Source organism: Oncorhynchus gorbuscha, unplaced genomic scaffold (genome assembly GCF_021184085.1).
Source record: "Oncorhynchus gorbuscha isolate QuinsamMale2020 ecotype Even-year unplaced genomic scaffold, OgorEven_v1.0 Un_scaffold_1270, whole genome shotgun sequence".
Lineage (NCBI taxonomy): Eukaryota > Metazoa > Chordata > Actinopteri > Salmoniformes > Salmonidae > Oncorhynchus > Oncorhynchus gorbuscha.
The window spans coordinates 1,084-19,050 of NW_025746095.1; the positions used below are offsets into that span (position 1 = coordinate 1,084).

General features: G+C 44.5%; 2 pseudogenes across 1 annotated transcript; one reads left to right on the forward strand and one right to left on the reverse strand.

Moving 5' to 3' along the window:
* The first annotated feature begins 704 nt into the window (after positions 1-704).
* On the forward strand, positions 705-13,381 carry LOC124022029 (annotated as a pseudogene). The gene is made up of 11 exons (XR_006836331.1): positions 705-1,105; positions 3,257-3,391; positions 3,599-3,790; positions 4,220-4,363; positions 8,651-8,837; positions 9,112-9,258; positions 9,457-9,585; positions 9,853-10,029; positions 10,335-10,481; positions 11,637-11,802; positions 12,343-13,381. The product of XR_006836331.1 is annotated as a kelch-like protein diablo (transcript).
* Positions 13,382-14,604: 1,223 nt separating this feature from the next.
* On the reverse strand, positions 14,605-17,958 carry LOC124022028 (annotated as a pseudogene).
* Positions 17,959-17,967: the final 9 nt, after the last annotated feature.

Sequence of the window (17,967 nt, forward strand, 5' to 3'; positions counted from 1 at the left end):
CAGTATATGAGAGGAGACTGTTGCCCCAGTGGACTGAAAATAGTCTTGACAGGCAAACTGGGGAAAAATAGACTGTAGCCAGCAGATTCGACCGGCTTGCTTAAAGCTGCTCTAGGGTTGGACAGCATTCCTGTGTCGATTTTAAAGCCTCTGCATGCTCAGTCATACACAGCATTTACTCCGATGCGGCTCTGCAGAAGTCGAGGCATTCATACTTCTTGCAATTAGCATAGTTGTTGTCAAGGAAGGGAGTTTGTGTTTATACTGGACATAACGCAACCAGTCATGTCAATGCAGAGCTATACGGAGTTGTTATTCATGTTATTACAACATTTTGGAGTCGAATGGCATTGCCGTGCAGAGCTTGATTTTGTCTTCTGCTGACCTGGGGGATGAGAAATGCGTTGTACTCGAATTTTCCCATTATCCCAACTGTTAAACTGAGAAGATTGAGCGACTGCTAGTTTTTCTGGAAAAGTGTCATTTTTGTCCTCATGCTAGATAGCAGAAGACCTAGCAGCCATTTTGTTGTTCAATGCGCCATGCCATTCCATAATGGTTGCTGTGACTACCCATAACTAGCATGATGTCAGTGTAACAGTTGGGATAATGGGAGAATTCATAGTACAGCACATTTCTCATCCCTGGATTACATATCCCTGGTATGTTTTCTGAGCCAAATCTTGCGCCAGGTCCCACGGTTTCTTAATCTACACAGGAATGCTGTCTGACCCTAGTGCAGCTGTAAGCAAGTGGGTCAGATCTGCTGGGTAAAGAGACTGTAGGCTACGGTCGATCTGCCTCTTCCTCCCCTACAGGCTTGACTAAAGTGAAATGATGGCCGAAATCATTGCTGTGAACATCTCGGACACATCCGCCACCTTCTTCCTGCCCCCATCTCCTGTCCTTGAGGACTCTGGCTTTCCCCTGGCCTCGCTGGACAGTGAGGACTATGTGTTTGTTGAGGCCAGGCACCCCAACAAGGTCCTGGAGGGCCTGAACAGCCTGCGTCTCAACAATGCCTTCTGTGATGTGACACTGTGCTGTGGGGGCAGGAGTTCCCTGTCACCGTATCGTACTGGCTTCCTTTAGCTCCTACTTCCAGGTATGGACAGTGATGTACGGTACAATACAACGTTATTAATCCCCACAGAAAGTGTGGAAGATATCATTGGGACAAGAGTACAGAAAACATACATTGTCCAGGAGCAGACACAGAATGCATACACTACTTCTCCATATACTACAAGGGCAGCAGGTTAAGAGCGTTGGGGCCAGTAACCGAAAGGTCACTGGTTTGAATCACCGAACCAACTAGGTGAAAAATCTGCCAATGTGCCCTTGAGCAAGGCACCTATCCCTAATTCCTCCTGTAAGTCCCTTTGGATTAGAGCGTCTACTAAATTACTAAAATGTATATGTAAATTAAATTGTGGGTAGATATTTGGGGGGACAAACAGTAGACGTTGGATCTGGGAGTTGTTCCCCAGAATGTTTGGGAAAATTTCAAAAGGTATTTCCTGCAATTGTGCACAGTTTGACATTACTTTATTATGCCTCTCTTGAAGGGTTTTTGAAAACAGTACAACTGGAAGGATAAGTCAGCACCATCATGAATTAAGGTATTTCAAGGCAGATATTAAGAAGTCAAAAAGATCAAGACTGAGATTTATTATAATTGTGAATATTTACCTATAAAAAGAAAGTTCCTGCAGTTCTACAGTTTGACATGAATGTATGCCCTCTTGACGGGTACTTTGAAAACAGTATAAGTGAAAGGATAAGTCACCAATGAAAGTATTTAAAATATTAATAATACACAAAAGATGAAGACTGAGTACTATTATAATGATGATGCACATTTACATAGGATGTCATCTACTAAGTTGATCATACATTGACTATCAAGTTTTCCTAGTTTACAGGTGGAGGTTGAGATAAAACACACCTTTAAGGACTGGCTGAATGCCTGTTGGAAAGAGAGAGTTAGGGGAGAGTCTTCATTCAAACTGTAAATTAGTCATATTTCACTTACTGGTACTGAAGCGGGAGGCGTGCGAATATATAGTGCGTCTGTCTAGACAGCGGAGGAGGCTCAGTGCGTCTGAACGGGGCCAGACTAATGCAGAGCAGTTTTATAAATGCTATTCTACACACTTTTGTCATGAGGCTGAGAGAAAATGTTGCAGTTTTAAAGCATTTTTTTTTTTTGCAGTTCTACACATTTGCCATGGGGTAGAGAGAAGTGTGCTGTTTTATAGCTCATCTCATGCTATTCACATTTTGCCATGAGGATGAGAAAGAATTTAGCATTTGTCCTGTTATTCTACAATCAACCTGTTCAGAATATTGGGGAGGACCGGCCTCCTGGGTGGCGCAGTGGTCTAGGGCATTGCAGCGCTAGCTGTGCCACCAAAGACTCTGGGTTCGCTCCCAGGCTCTGTCGCAGCTGGCTGCGACTGGGAGGTCTGTGGGGCGACGCACAATTGGCCTAGCGTCGTCCGGGTTAGGGAGGGATATCCTTGTCTCATCGCGCACCAGCGACTCCTGTGGCGGGCCGGGCACAGTGCGCGCTAACCAAGGTTGCCAGGTGCACGGTGTTTCCTCCGACACATTGGAGCGGCTGGCTTCCGGGTTGGATGGCGCTGTGTTAAGAAGCAGTGCAGCTTGGTTGGGTTTCGGAGGACTCATGGCTTTCGACCTTCGTCTCTCCCGAGCCCGTACGGGAGTTGTAGCAATGAGACAAGATAGTAACTACGAATAATTGGATACCACGAAATTGGGGAGAAAAGGGGTAAAATTTAAATATATATATTTTTAAAGAATATTGGGTGGAGAGGACATGTCCCTCATCCCCTGTGGCAATTTTGCATATGACACACTAACACTTACCAACTCAATACGGACAGTCAGACTGTGCGTTAATATAAGTCGGTGGCCTCGAGGTTTGAGCGTTGGACTTCCGGAGCCGACAAGGTAACCCCCCCCAAATGATTATTCTAACTGCTATACTACATAGACCCAGAGGGCAATACAGTGGTGCAACGGGGATGAGCAAGCTGACGGTGCCCTTGCTTCTCAACTATTCCATTTACTGAATGGATACAGTTTACTGATGACCGTGCATCTTTTATATTGTCACTCACTGCAGACCTGAAGTACTTACATGTGGTCATTTGCTGTTGGCGCTTTTTCATTGGCAGGAGTCTGTTTCTCTCTTCTCCTAATTCTCTGCCCTCCCCTCTGTCCTCCCCAGGCCATGTTCTCCACAGACCTGATGGAGTCCAGACAGGAGCGGGTGGCCATCAACGGAGTGGAGTCCCAGATGATTGGCATGCTGGTCAGCTACGCCTACACGGCTGAGGTGGTCATCTCCAAGGCCAACGTGCAGGTGAGGTAGAACCGTTGTCTTCCAGTCTCACTTTGTAGTCAACTTCTGGTTTAGCATGGCAGTTGTTAAATTAAAGTTATACTACCCCAGAGTTGAAGTCAGTTTCATTCCTAGTCATAAATACAGTAAATGGCACTTTCCATTTCCTAAATAAATTTCCTGAGTTGACTGTCTTGAAATCAAATGTCATTGACCTGTGACCCCCAGGCCCTGCTGGCTGCGGCCAACCTCTTGGATGTGATGGCAGTGCGTGAAGCCTGCTGCCGCTTCATGGAGCGCCAGATGGATGAGATGAACTGTGTGGGCATCCACTGCTTCGCTGAGGCCCACTCCTGTAGGGAGCTGGAGAAACACAGCATGGACTACATCCTCCAGCACTTCGGCAGTGTCTGCCAACAGGTGAGATAGGAAGGGAGGTCTGGGTTGTGTAGTCCAAACCTGGGACCTGGTCTCAATAGTTTCAAATGTATTTTTCACCTCTGTTCTCCTTCATCTGTGCTGCATTGAACACAATGATCCCAGAGAGGTATTTGGTTTCACCCGTGTTGTTCCTTCAGAACAGTGCAGACGAAGGAGGGGACATTTCTCATGTCTCATTGTTTAGACATTCCCATTCTTCATGTATGTGAGAAAGGGGAAGTGACATCATAGTCTTTTGTTCCCCTTGCTGGTCTATGCCAGCCCAGGATCATGTTCCTTAGGCACCAAAAGGAAGAAACTAGACTTAAACAGGGAGGGACTACCTGGACTTCTTCCAATAAGCAACGCAATTTTTTGCTTAAATTTCAAAATCTTTTGAACACTGTCCCCCCCCCCCCCTCCTCCCAGGAGGAGTTCCTCTCTCTGTGTGCAGACAAGCTGACGGAGATCATCGCCAGCGACCACCTGAACGTAGCCAAGGAGGAGACTGTGTTCGAGGCCACCATGCTGTGGCTGGACAAGAGCGCCACCCGCAGGCAGAGCTTTGAAAAGGTCAGCATGAAAACACAACAGTCAATGCAGTGGTCCCCCATTGTCTGTGTGTTGAGCGGTATCTAGGCGACAGATTGTGTCCAGCTCTGTGCTACGCCCCTCCCTACAGTTCTCTGTTGACTGTGGTGTGGGGGGGTTTTAAGCTCTGGAATCCCCAGTAGATCTGACTGTCTGAAACCCCAGCTGTCAGTCACTCAGCTTTACATAAACGTTAGGGGTGTTAGCAATTTGTTATTCTTTTAAAATACAAACTCCAAAGCAAATCAGGGAGAGAAAAGTAGGTTTATTCAGAGAGGACAAATCAAGATGGTATGCTGGGAGTCAATGTTCAGTCTCCCCTGTCCTCAGCTTTTCCCCACCGAACAAAAGAACAGGATGCCATTTATAACCCCCCACCCTAGCCTGGGGTTGACCTATCAGAAGTCCTTGGCCAAATAACCAGTATCCTGCTCCCGACTCAATGTACAGACCAATGAAAACGTGGCCCACGTCGCTCTGAGTTCAGGAGTGACATTCCACAGATTCTGAACAGATGTTGAACTGAAAACCAACTAATATTTACAAATCGCTATTGACCATTAGTACTCTAGTACACTCGTCCTCGGCATTGTGTATTTATCTTCAAAATATTCTTATATTCCCCCCTAGACCATTTAAAAAATAAATATAGTTAAAATGTCATTTTAGAAAACATAAAAAAACAGACAGAATAAAATACATTAGCAGTAAGCATAAAATAATTCACATTAAACACCTTGCATTTCTATAAAACACAAAGGGCATATTGTACTTGCCGTTGCCATAAGAAATAGATTTCACACAAAGTTATAGAAAAGAGGTCTTAACAAGTGTGATCGCACATCTGAGAGAGCATGGTTCACTACAGCACCAAGGACAGTTACCACGGGCACATTGACCACAGTCATGAGGCTTGGTGTGGTGATGATCCCCACCACATTCACATTGTGGTGTCTTTTCAACTATACACATGTCCCATAGATCTTTACTCACTACTTTAGTTGTGGCTATAGCTACCTTGCTAATTGGATATTGTTTTGTGCAAGGTGGGGCATCACCTGTCAAACACACTGATTCCATATCCACAGTTCCACAGTCATTTTTCTTCATAGTCCAAATAGCATGGTTCTGAACTATACATTTCTGGGGTTGTCTAATTTGCCACGTCACCTTTTCTTAAGGAATGTTCAATGTTGAGTCAAGTTACATAATAACATCAAAGCCTAAAATAGGTTGTTCAAATGAGCCTATCCACACCCCTGCATCAATCTTCATTGGACCAATAGAAATTGATAATGGTTTGGTTTGTTTCATATCAGTCTTCCCTCCACTCCTGTTGCCCCCCATCTTCTTTCCTGTGTAATGAGGACATATATGTTTTGCATAAGATATGGGCAATACAGTAACTTCAGGACCTGTATCTACTAAAAAATCTACTGCAAAGTTGTTAACCATCATGTTCACATATATTCCATCCGATTTCATATGTACACCAGCTGAGATGGGACGTAAGAGGGGGGTCTATTAGTTTACCTCCACAGTATCTAGAAACCTCTGCTGCTGAACTGGAGAGAGCTTTTTACATTTCTGCACGAGTATTGTGTCGTTGGGGCTGTTGTCTTTGTTCCATTTTCCCTTAGACGGACCCTGCTTCTCCTGGCCACTTCTCATAAAATCATGTTTTCTTTTCTGACAGTCTTGCTGCCAGTGATCAGAAATCCCGCAATAATGACATACACCAGGTTCCTCTTCTCCTGAACGGATTATGTTGTTGGTTTCACTCTGAACCTGCATAACTGATAACCACGTCTCATGGAAGCTTAAAAGTTTTTGACCATTAATCCAACTGTTTTGGAGATGCTGATTTATGTGTGATCACGATCTCTGGAAGTTTGTCTTTACACCCTTTTCACAGCCTGTGTTCAGGTTGGCCTAAGACATCGTTCGTCACTGCTGTCAGAATCTGTTGACTCAAAGACAGGCAGTGCCAGCCAGTTGCTTGAAATCTGATCTGCCTTGCACAACTCAGTGTAAAGCTAGATTAGGAGAACATAGGCCACAGGTGGGGGTCACGTCTGATTTTCATCTGTGTCTCCTGCTCTACTTTGAAATGGTTCTAGACAGTGAATTTAAAATGTCATGTTCACATCCGAAAGAGCTGTTCCACCTTTTTCCAGTGGTTTTCTCACTTAAAAATGACATTACATTAACGTCAAAAGTTGTATAATATAAATGCAGCAAAAAAGAAATGTCCCTTTTTCAGGACCCTGTCTTTCAAAGACAATTAGTAAAAATCCAAATAACTCTTCACAGATCTTCATTGTAAAGGGTTTAAACACAGTTTCCCATGCTTGTTCAATGAACCATAAACAATTAGTGAACATGCACCTGTGGAACAGTCATTAAGACACAAACAGCTTATAGACTGTAGGCAATTAAGGTCAAAGTTATGGAAACTTAGGACACTAAAGAGGCCTTTCTACTGACTCTGAAAAACACCAGAAGACAGATACCCAGGGTCCCTGCTCATCTGCATGAACGTGGCTTAGGCATGCTGCAAAGAAGCATGAGGATTGCAGATTTGGCCAGGGCAATAAATTGCAATGTCCGTACTGTGAGACGCCTAAGACAGCGCTACAGGGAGAGAGGACGGACAGCTGATCATCCTCGCGGTGGCAGATCACGTGTAACAACACCTGCACAGGATCTGGAGTAGTCCACGAGGAGGAGATGCACTGCAGTACTTAATGCAGCTGGTGGCCACACCAGATACTGACTGTTAATTTTGACCCCCCCCCTTTGTTCAGGGACACATTATTCCATTTCTGTTACATGTCTGTGGAACTTGAGTTTGTCTCAGTTGTTGAATCTTGTGTTCATACAAATATTTACACATGTTAAGTTTGCTGAAAATAAACGCAGTTGACAGTGAGAGGACGTTTCTTTTTTTGCGTTTTTTATTTTGCATTTGAGTTTGTGTGTGTGTTTTTATATAACCCCTTTTGAGGACCCCAACCTCTTCTAGAACAAATAGTTTCTGTAGGGCCTGGCTACCCATAGCTTATGTTCACTCGTTTTTGAATGCTTACAAGGCTTACATTTACCACGTGTAAAAGTTGCTAGAAGGTTTCACAAGAACAGACTCCAACCTTTTTAATAGAGTAAAGAAAGGACTACACTCTAATAAAACAAAGGACTTGAGCACTTATACATCACAGATACATATCACTCATTGCATACACTATTTGAACCTGATTGGGTTTGTTTAAAATGATTTTGGTCTAGACTCACCCAGCAATTCTGTCGTCAATCAGGAGATTAAGAGTTGTCTCCCCAAAGTGGGTTGCGCTCAGCCTCTTTCTTCTGGATAAACACACAGTTGATAAGTTCTTATTGATGTTCAGACCAATTCATCAGGAACACGACACCAAGTGTTAGCAATTTATGTTATTCTTCAATAACACAAACTCCAAAGCAAATCAGGGGGAGAAAAATAGGTTTATTCAGAGAGGACAAATCAAGATGTTATGCTGGGAGTCAATGTTCAGTCTCCCTGTCCTCAGCTTTTCCCCAGCGAACAAAAGAACAGGATGCCATTTATAAACCCCTGACCCTAGCCTGGGGTTGTCCAATCAGAAGTCCTTGCAGTACAACTTGGCCAATGGCCAAATAAGAAGAAAAATCAGAAGTAACAGTCAGTATCTGGTGCTCCCGACTCAATGTACAGACCAATGAAAATGTGGCACATGTAGCCCCCATTACTCTGAGTTCAGGAGTGACATTCCACAGACTCTGAACAGATGTTGAACTGAAAATTAACTCATATTTACAATTTGCTATTGACCATTAGTCCTGTCATCCTGTGTTGTGTATTTATTTTCAAAATATTCTTATCGGGGTTAGAACCCCATTGTATGGTCCTGTAGTAACCATGGGCCCTGGAAGGTGTCACCCTGGCCTGGCACAAATATAATTTAGAGCCTCAGATGTGAGTCGGTGTCATTTTGGATAGGTCAGAGGTCAGCGATACTATCATGTTAAGTGGAAGTTGGAGGTATCAAGGTCGCTCTGATAAAATGGAATAGGACCTAACCATTAAATTAAATGAACAAAATTGAAGGTTAGGTCCTATGGCTTTGTTTTAATGTGTATATAACACTAGAGGTTGGATGGAGATGCCTACCTGTGTCTGTCTGCTCATGTCTATATCCAGTGGGTGTGTTTGTTTTCAGTGTATGTGTCGTCATTCTAACCCACATCTCCCTGCAGGTCTTGGAGCACATCCGCCTGCCCCTGATCAGCCCGTACTACATCCACGATGTGATTGAGTCTCTGGAGGTGGTCCGGGAGTCCCAGCGCTGTCAGAGGCTCATCTCTGAGGCCAAGGACTACCTGCTGCTACAGGACCGACGAGGAGAGTTCTACTGCCCCCGAGCACGCCCACGTAGGTCCACAGGTAGGTACCACACGCATGGATACATGAACATACACACTCCAAATACACCCTGTCACCCTAACACACACAAACACAAGAACTTGAACACACACATTTAACCTCCCACTTGCCAAACTCCTCCACACGCCTAGTGCTTTAATTAATTAGATTTCTGAAGCGCAAACCCTGGTATGCCTGGAGGATTGTTCTGCCTTTAATACAATGATCAGCTCTCTGAAGGGACAAGTCTCTGTGGCTCCCCAGTCACATCCCTCTCTGCTGGCCTCTGTGACAGGGACAGCTGAGGTGATTGTGACGGTGGGGGGAGAGGACGATAAGGTGGTGCTGCGTAGCGTGGAGAGTTTTGACCCCCTTACCAGCCAGTGGAAGAGTCTGGCCTGCCTGCCCTTCGCTGTCAGTAAACATGGCCTGGTGGTTTCAGGTGAGGACCATTTGGTTTAGTTTGTATATAAGATGGATCCTATGTCATAGATTGTTATAGGACCTTTGTTACATTTGACCTAATGCTTGAGAATGAGATGAAGAAAAGAGCGATGTCAGTTTCTCACAAAATAAACAGATTTTGTGAGGAATTGTATCATTTTCTAATTTATTCCAATCTCCATGTTCTCTCCCCCAGGCTCCACTCTGTACCTGGCTGGAGGGGAGTTCCCTGATGGCTCAGCCAGCAGAGAGATGTGGCGCTATGACCCCTGCTTCGACTCCTGGCTGGAGATGGCCCCCATGAACGTAGCTCGCTCAGAGCTAGGTAAAAATCAGTCAACTCTAGCCATTTATTTATCCATTTTAACATACTGTCTGACATGTCATAACACTGGTTAGAAGGACAGCCGGGGACGTGACTTTTTTTGTAACAGGTTAGGTCCCCGTCCATGACTTCTGTAATGGAATAAAACAATAGCCAATACAGTACATCCTTTGTGAATGCTGACAGACTTCCATTGGATAACTCCTCTCTGTTTTAAGTTGAGCCTGCCGGCTCTTCCATAAATATGTCCCCCTCCCTCCCCTCCAGGTTTGGTGATGCTGGATGGCTATGTGTTTGCAGTGGGGGGCTGGGAGGGCCGTTCCCGCCTGGACTCTGTAGAGTGCTACAACCCCCACACCAACACTTGGCAGTTCATGGAGTCAGTCAAGATGGCCGTCACCAGCCCTGCTGTGGTGGCACTGGATGGACTGCTCTATGTCACAGGTAGGAGAGATCATTGCTCACCCACTTCCAGAGAACTCTATGGCTGTGTTTACACAGGCAGCCCAATTCTGATATTCTTTTGACCAATCAGATCAGCTCTGAAAAAAATCTGATGTGATTGGTCAAAAGACCTATTTGTGGGAAAAATATCAGAATTGGGATGACTGTATAAACTCTATAGCAACTCTATAGGTTCAGCTTGGTCTATATAATTTTTCTGAAATTGCTTTATGCGGTAGTTTGAATTGTCTACAGGTAATCTTTAATATTAGATAGTAACTTATCAGTGTCCTCCTGCCTCCTAGGTGGTGCTGTTCTAGAGGATGGTGACGGCACAGACCTGGCCCAGGTGTACAACCCTAAAACGTCTGTATGGACTGAGGTGGCCCCCATGCAGATCGCTCGCTCCGGCTCTGCTGCCTGCACCCTGAAGGGGAAAATCTACGTCATAGGTATCAGGGATTAGTTTTGACTTTTAGATCACAATCAAATCAAAATCAAATTTTATTTGTCTCACACACATGGTTAGCAGATGTTAAATGCGAGTGTAGCGAAATGCTTGTGCTTCTAGTTCCGACAATGCAGTGATAACCAACAAGTAATCTAACTAACAATTCCAAAACTACTGTCTTATACACAGTGTAAGGGGATAAGGAACATGTACATAAGGATATATGAATGAGTGATGGTACAGAGCAGCATACAGTAGATGGTATCGAGTACAGTATATACATATGAGATGAGTGTGTAGACAAAGTAAACAAAGTGGCATAGTTAAAGTGGCTAGTGATACATGTTACATAAGGATGCAGTCGATGATGTAGAGTACAGTATATACATATGCATATGAGATGAATAATGTAGGGTAAGTAACATTATATAAGGTAGCATTGTTTAAAGTGGCTAGTGATATATTTACATTTCCCATCAATTCCCATTATTAAAATGGCTGTAGTTGGGTCAGTGTCAATGACAGTGTGTTGGCAGCAGCCACTCAATGTTAGTGGTGGCTGTTTAACAGTCTGATGGCCTTGAGATAGAAGCTGTTTTTCAGTCTCTCAGTCCCAGCTTTGATGCACCTGTACTGACCTCGCCTTCTGGATGATAGCGGGGTGAACAGGCAGTGGTTCGGGAGGTTGATGTCCTTGATGATCTTTATGGCCTTCCTGTAACAACGGGTGGTGTAGGTGTCCTGGAGGGCAGGTAGTTTGCCCCCGGTGATGCGTTGTGCAGTCCTCACTACCCTCTGGAGAGCCTTACGGTTGAGGGCGGAGCAGTTGCCGTACCAGGCGGTTATACAGCCCGCCAGGATGCTCTCGATTGTGCATCTGTAGAAGTTTGTGAGTGCTTATGGTGACAAGCCGAATTTCTTCAGCCTCCTGAGGTTGAATAGGCGCTGCTGCGCCTTCAATGAATACAATTACATGGACATGGGGGGGACCTGATCCTTGATCAGCACACATGCTCTAAGATGCTTGATTACATAGTGACTTTTCCCTGAACACGTGACCTGATCAGGAAAAAAGGCCCAAGTTTGAAGCCAGGGGATATTTCCACATTTTCCGTGGAAAAATACATTAGGATTTTCTCCTGTATTCCATTCATAGGTGGCTGGCATGCGTCCACAGAGAACACAGACAAGGTGGAGTGTTACGACCCCAAGAGTAACCAGTGGACCATGTGTGCCCATATGAGGGAGAGGCGCTACCGGCCCGGTGTGGCCGTGGTGGACGGCAAGATCTACGTGCTGGGTGGAGAGGAGGGCTGGGACAGGTAAGATCTACGTGCTGGGTGGAGAGGAGGGCTGGGACAGGTAAGATCTACGTGCTGGGTGGAGAGGAGGGCTGGGACAGGTAAGATCTACGTGCTGGGTGGAGAGGAGGGCTGGGACAGGTAAGATCTACGTGCTGGGTGGAGAGGAGGGCTGGGACAGGTAAGATCTACGTGCTGGGTGGAGAGGAGGGCTGGGACAGGTAAGACTTTTCTAATCATATTCAGCTTGATTGTATTTATTAGGCCACACCTGAGCAAAATGGTTTTCAACAGAAAATGAAATCAAGCGTTTCTTATTGAACAAGTTGACGTATTCTCTCCCTATTTCAGTCAGTTTTCCCGCGTTTGGTGCCTGAATACGACCCTGATTTGGCAGGTGCAAGGCCTATAAAATATATTTTTAAGGAGAATATGAAAATTATCTGGGCTGCCTATGGCACCCTATTCATAGCACTACTTTTGATGAAATGGCACCTTATTCCATATGTAGTGCACTACTTTTGACCAGAGCCTACACAACCTGTCCCATCTGTCCGCCAGGTACCACGACACCATCGAGCGGTACTGTGAGGAGACAGACAGCTGGGAGATCGTGGGGGAGATGCCCACCAGCCGGAGCTGGCTGAGCTGTGTCTCTCTGCAGCTGAGGAAGGATGCCCATGGGGGCAGCCGCCCGGCACTGCCTCGGAGACCGAGTTCTCTGTGGACTGAGGGAGAACTCCAGACGGAGGTCCTTGTACCATTCATTTATATTGCTCCAGACTGCCACCTTTTGGAGAGCTCTGAGTATGCATCTCTGCCAAACAGTCAACCTGACCCTGGCTGTTCAGGTGCTGTACAGAAGTCACTCTGTGCCAGAGACAATGCCAGAGGGCAGCTAACTACCTTAGTAGGGCTGGTATTCTGTCTCATCGTGAGTCTTGACCTTGCCAAGTGACTGCGCCTCAAGGCTTAACTCATGGAGAAGGACAGTTGTGTGACTGCCTCAATGGCAAGCCTGACAAAAGTGGTCTTTATTTCACCATGAAAGCCTGTTCTCTTACTCAATGGCATGGTTCCATTCTGTTGCCATGTCACTGTGTCCATGGTAACGGTATCATTTAGGATGGATGACCCTCGTCACACACTTATGGAACCCTCTCTTTTAATGTTACGTGAACGTTTGGGGTCAGGGTGTTTCATTAAACTGTCACCAAGATGTTCTCTCCACAACCATCACAGTCTATTTTTGCATTATTTGTATGTGACGTTTAGTATTTATTTGATGTCTTGAGTTGATGGCCCATTTTATTACAATTGGAAGATCATTATTTTTCCCGTTTATAAAAGATGCTCTTTATTGGCCAAAGAATCTATTGTGAACCAGTATTTAAGACTAATTAGTGAACAAAAGCCAAACCTGTTAAGTGTTTTGTCATGCAAATTTGGAAGGTATGTTCACAATTGCCTTTTGACTGCCTGTTATATGGTTTAGTTTATATGTCTAATTGGTATGCTTAGTAAATGTTGCTTTTGAGTAGTCATTTTAATTCTGTAAAAGTGGAAATGTGAATTTAATAAAAGCACATGGATGCCAATATAGTTACTACTGAATCTGACTATTCACGGTGCATCTCAACCTAGAGTGGCATGCTAATCCCCGTATAGATGCCAGGATCTAAACCTTATCTTGTCCCCCTATAGATGCCAGGATCTCTACCTAATCTTGTCCCCCTACAGATGCCAGGATCTCAACACATCTCAACCTAATCTGGTGCCCATATAGATGCCAGGATCTCAACACATCTCAACCTAATCTGGTGCCCATATAGATGCCAGGATCTCAACACATCTCAACCTAATCTTGTCCCACTACAGATGCCAGGATCTCAACACATCTCAACCTAATCTTGTCCCCGTATAGATGCCAGGATCTCAACACATCTCAACCTAATCTTTTCCCCCTATAGATGCCAGGATCTCAACACATCTCAACCTAATCTTGTCCCCCTATAGATGCCAGGATCTCAACCTAATCTTGTCCCCCTATAGATGCCAGGATCTCAACCTAATCTTGTCCCCCTATAGATGCCAGGATCTCAACCTAATCTTGTCCCCCTATAGATGCCAGGATCTCAACCTAATCTTGTCCCCCTATAGATGCCAGGATCTCAACCGAATCTTGTCCCCCTATAGATGCCAGGATCTCAACCAAATCTTGTCCCCCTATAGATGCCAGATCTGCCTATAGATGGATCTCAACCGAATCTTGTCCCCCTATAGATGCCAGGATCTCAACCGAATCTTGTCCCCCTATAGATGCCAGGATCTCAACCGAATCTTGTCCCCCTATAGATGCCAGGATCTCAACCTAATCTTGTCCCCCTATAGATGCCAGGATCTCAACCTAATCTTGTCCCCCTATAGATGCCAGGATCTCAACCTAATCTTGTCCCCCTATAGATGCCAGGATCTCTACCTAATCTTGTCCCCCTACAGATGCCAGGATCTAAACCCATTTTACCACATGGCTTTTACCCAGGTTTCCAGTGACATACATGTAGCCATCTGCCCTTAGAGGTTCCTTTGATTACAATGCTGAAACTTGAACAGGGTCTTCCATAATTATACATTAATTACATTGGGCAAGTCACTGTGTAGGTGATAAACAAATTATAATTTAAAACCAATGTAGGAATGTTTCCCAAATGAAACACTACAAATACTGAAATGAACATGTCCACCTTTAACTGCACCAAATGAAGGAAAAAGGTCAACATAAGGAAAGCTAAGTGTTGTTGCTATGATTCTACTATGCTTCGTTTGACGTCCCATATACTCTATATAGAATTACCACATTTACAACATAGTAATATTAAAAACAAGTTAAGCCATTTTTGTTCCAACGCTTCAGATATACCTATTCTGTCCCAACATTTCAAAATGGACACAGCCCTACAAAATAGAATCTTCTGTACATAAGTCTGACAGGACATGAAACAAAGCAGGACAACATTAAATCATAGTCCGTCCCATTTACAAAAATCTGAATATGACCAAAGCAGGTGGTGTCCCATTAACCCTACAACCCCCATCCTGAGCTCTCTGCTCACACCAGCAGTCTCTCAATGCCCATCTGGGTAGACTGGATCTGGGGCTTGAGCTGCGAGCCCTCCTTGATGGTGACTGAAGTGGCAATGACTGGGCGTGAGACCCCACAGGGCCTGCTTGGAGCGCACAAACACATAGGGCACGTTCTTGTCCTCGCAGAGCAGTGGCAGGTGGAGGATGATCTCCAGGGGCTCTGCGTCTGCAGCCATCACAATGAACTCAGCAATACCGCGGTTAAGTGTTTTAGTGGCTGGGGGAGAGAGGGCAAGCAGAGGTTAGAGAGTGACAATTCTGAAGCTGTTAGGTGGTACTATTTCAGAGGCATGTCGATTGCATTACTGGTCTGGATGAATTGCTGTTCTTCCCCCGAACACATTAACTTGCTACTGTCTAGCTCCTAACCTCACATGCACAGTGAAATGCCTTTCTTACAAACTCAAACCCCCAGAATGCAATAATCAATGTATTACTAGAAACAAAATATAAAAGAACAAGAAATATACAGGAAATATTTAAAAGGTCAGTTCCAATACCATATTTGTGTGTGTGTGTGTGTGTGTAAGGTGACAGGATATATATATATACAGTGGGGAGAACAAGTATTTGATACACTGCTGATTTTGCAGGTTTTCCTACTTACCTCTACATGCTTTGTATGTCATTTTTATCATAGGTACACTTCAACTGTGAGAGACGGAATCTAAAACAAACATCCAGAAAATCACATTGTATGATTTGTAATTAATTTGCATTTTATTGCATGACATAAGTATTTGATCACCTACCAACCAGTAAGATTTCAGCTCTCACAGACCTGTTAGTTTTTCTTTAAGAAGCCCTCCTGTTCTCTACTCATTACCTGTATTAACTGCACCTGTTTGAACTCGTTACCTGTATAAAAGACACCTGTCTACACACTCAAACAGACTCCAACCTCTCCACATTGGCCAAGACCAGAGGGCTGTGTAATGACATCGGGGATAAAATTGTAGACCTGCTCAAGGCTTGGATGGGCTACAGGACAATAAGCAAGCAGCTTGGTGAGAAGGCAACAACTGTTGGCACAATTTATTAGAAAATGGAAGAAGTTCAAGATGACGGTCAATCACCCTCCGTCTGGGGCTCCATGCAAGATCTCACCTCATTGGGCATCAATGATCATGAGGAAGGTGAGGGATCAGCCCAAAACTACACAGCAGGACCTGGTCAATGACCTGAAGAGAGCTGGGACCACAGTCTCAAAGAAAACCATTAGTAACACACTACGCCGTCATGGATTAAAATCCTGCGGCGCACGCAAGGTCCCCCTGCTCAAGCCAGCGCATGTCCAGGCCTGTCGGAAGTTTGCCAATGACCATCTGGATGATCCAGAGAAGGTCGTGTGGTCTGATGAGACAAAAATAGGGCTTTTTGGTATGAACTACACTTGCTGTGTTTGGAGGAAGAAGGATGAGTACAACCCCAAGAACACCATCCTTAATCACTCTGCTTCCCTTCACATCTGGACCAGTGGAGGCTGCTGAAGGGAGGACGGCTCATAATAATGGTTGGAACGGAGCGAATGGAATGGCATCAAACACGTGGAAATAATGTGTTTGAAGTATTTGATAAATTCCACTTATTCTGCTCCAGCCATTACCATGAGCCTGTCCTCCCCAATTAAGGTGGCACTAATCTCATGTGCTGTGGACATATATATTGGGACCCAAGTGATGACTCCCCTCAACCTAGAGTAATCATCAGGGACATGGCTTTTAATCTTCTTCCCATTAAGCTTTTCCATTTCCAGAATCTTCCCTTGCTGAGCCTGGATACCACAAAATATTAGCAATGTACCATTTCCAATTAACCAGGCTGACTTAAATTCACCTCTCTCTTTCTCCACGGCATTAGTTATGTGCCAATTGTCTATGGTGGAAGCTACTGGCGACCCGGGAGGAGGGACTTTAATCACGCTGTAGAAATAGTAGTCTATCGAGATATGAAATTCTCAGCTGTTGTAATGAATTTGGGGATAGTGCACATTCTGAACATTCGTTTTTTAAAAGTCAGTAAGGATCCCCATACCTCAAATTTCAACAGCTAATGGCTGCAAGACTTAAAGATTTGCATTATTAAATACCACCTAGGCTTTTAGAATAGAATACCAGACTTGTATAGCGCAGATGGGTTCAAATCCGTTTGCAGTCAATCTCACTTGTGTGAGTAACCTTGCATGAGACCTGAAGACTTGTTCGGCAAGCTAATGCATAGGCTTTAGCTCAGTGGGCTAAGACAGTCTTGTGGTGGGTTTGATGACAAACCCAGTTGATCACACCAGACCTGCCCTCTCTCTTCAGCTGAGCTGTTTCTCCTTCAGTCACAACAACTGTTTTGTTTTATTGTAGTGTATTTAACACATACCCTTATGGCAAAAGTTACAATATGAAAATGCATTACAGTGGACTCAGCCTGTCCATACAATTTCTGAATCTGATCAATGGGATCTGCAGTTGCTACATCCATTTTGCACTTATAAATTAATGGTATATACCCATTGATACAACTATCGTACACAATGTCATTAGTCATACCTCATCAGAACCCAAAATATTAGCTTGTATTATTCCATTGGTTGTAAACGAGGTTAATGTAAACAAACACTGTATCAGTGAAGGCTGGTGGAAGGAGCTATAGGATGATGGACTCATTGTAATGGCTGGAATGGAATACTGGAACGGTATCAAACACATGGAAACCACATGTTTTACGCCGTTCCATTAACTCCATTCCATCCATTACAATGAGCCCGCTCCTCCCACCAGCCTCCTCTGCATTGTATAGCCTCAAACCATGGTTACAACTTTAACTTGGATATCATGGATGGTCAGTCCTTGCATCCATAGCTCTGTAAATGCATTTAAGTGGTAACATTTCTCCAGGCTCATCCCTCAGATTTTTACCCAAACAGTATTGTTTCAACTACCGATTGGCCCTTTAAAGTTAAATAGCTTGACGAATCTTTTTACCATTTTTGGATTGGCTGTGAAGAGCGGTGCATTCTGGGTAGGACGTCAGCGCGTCCATATCTGTATT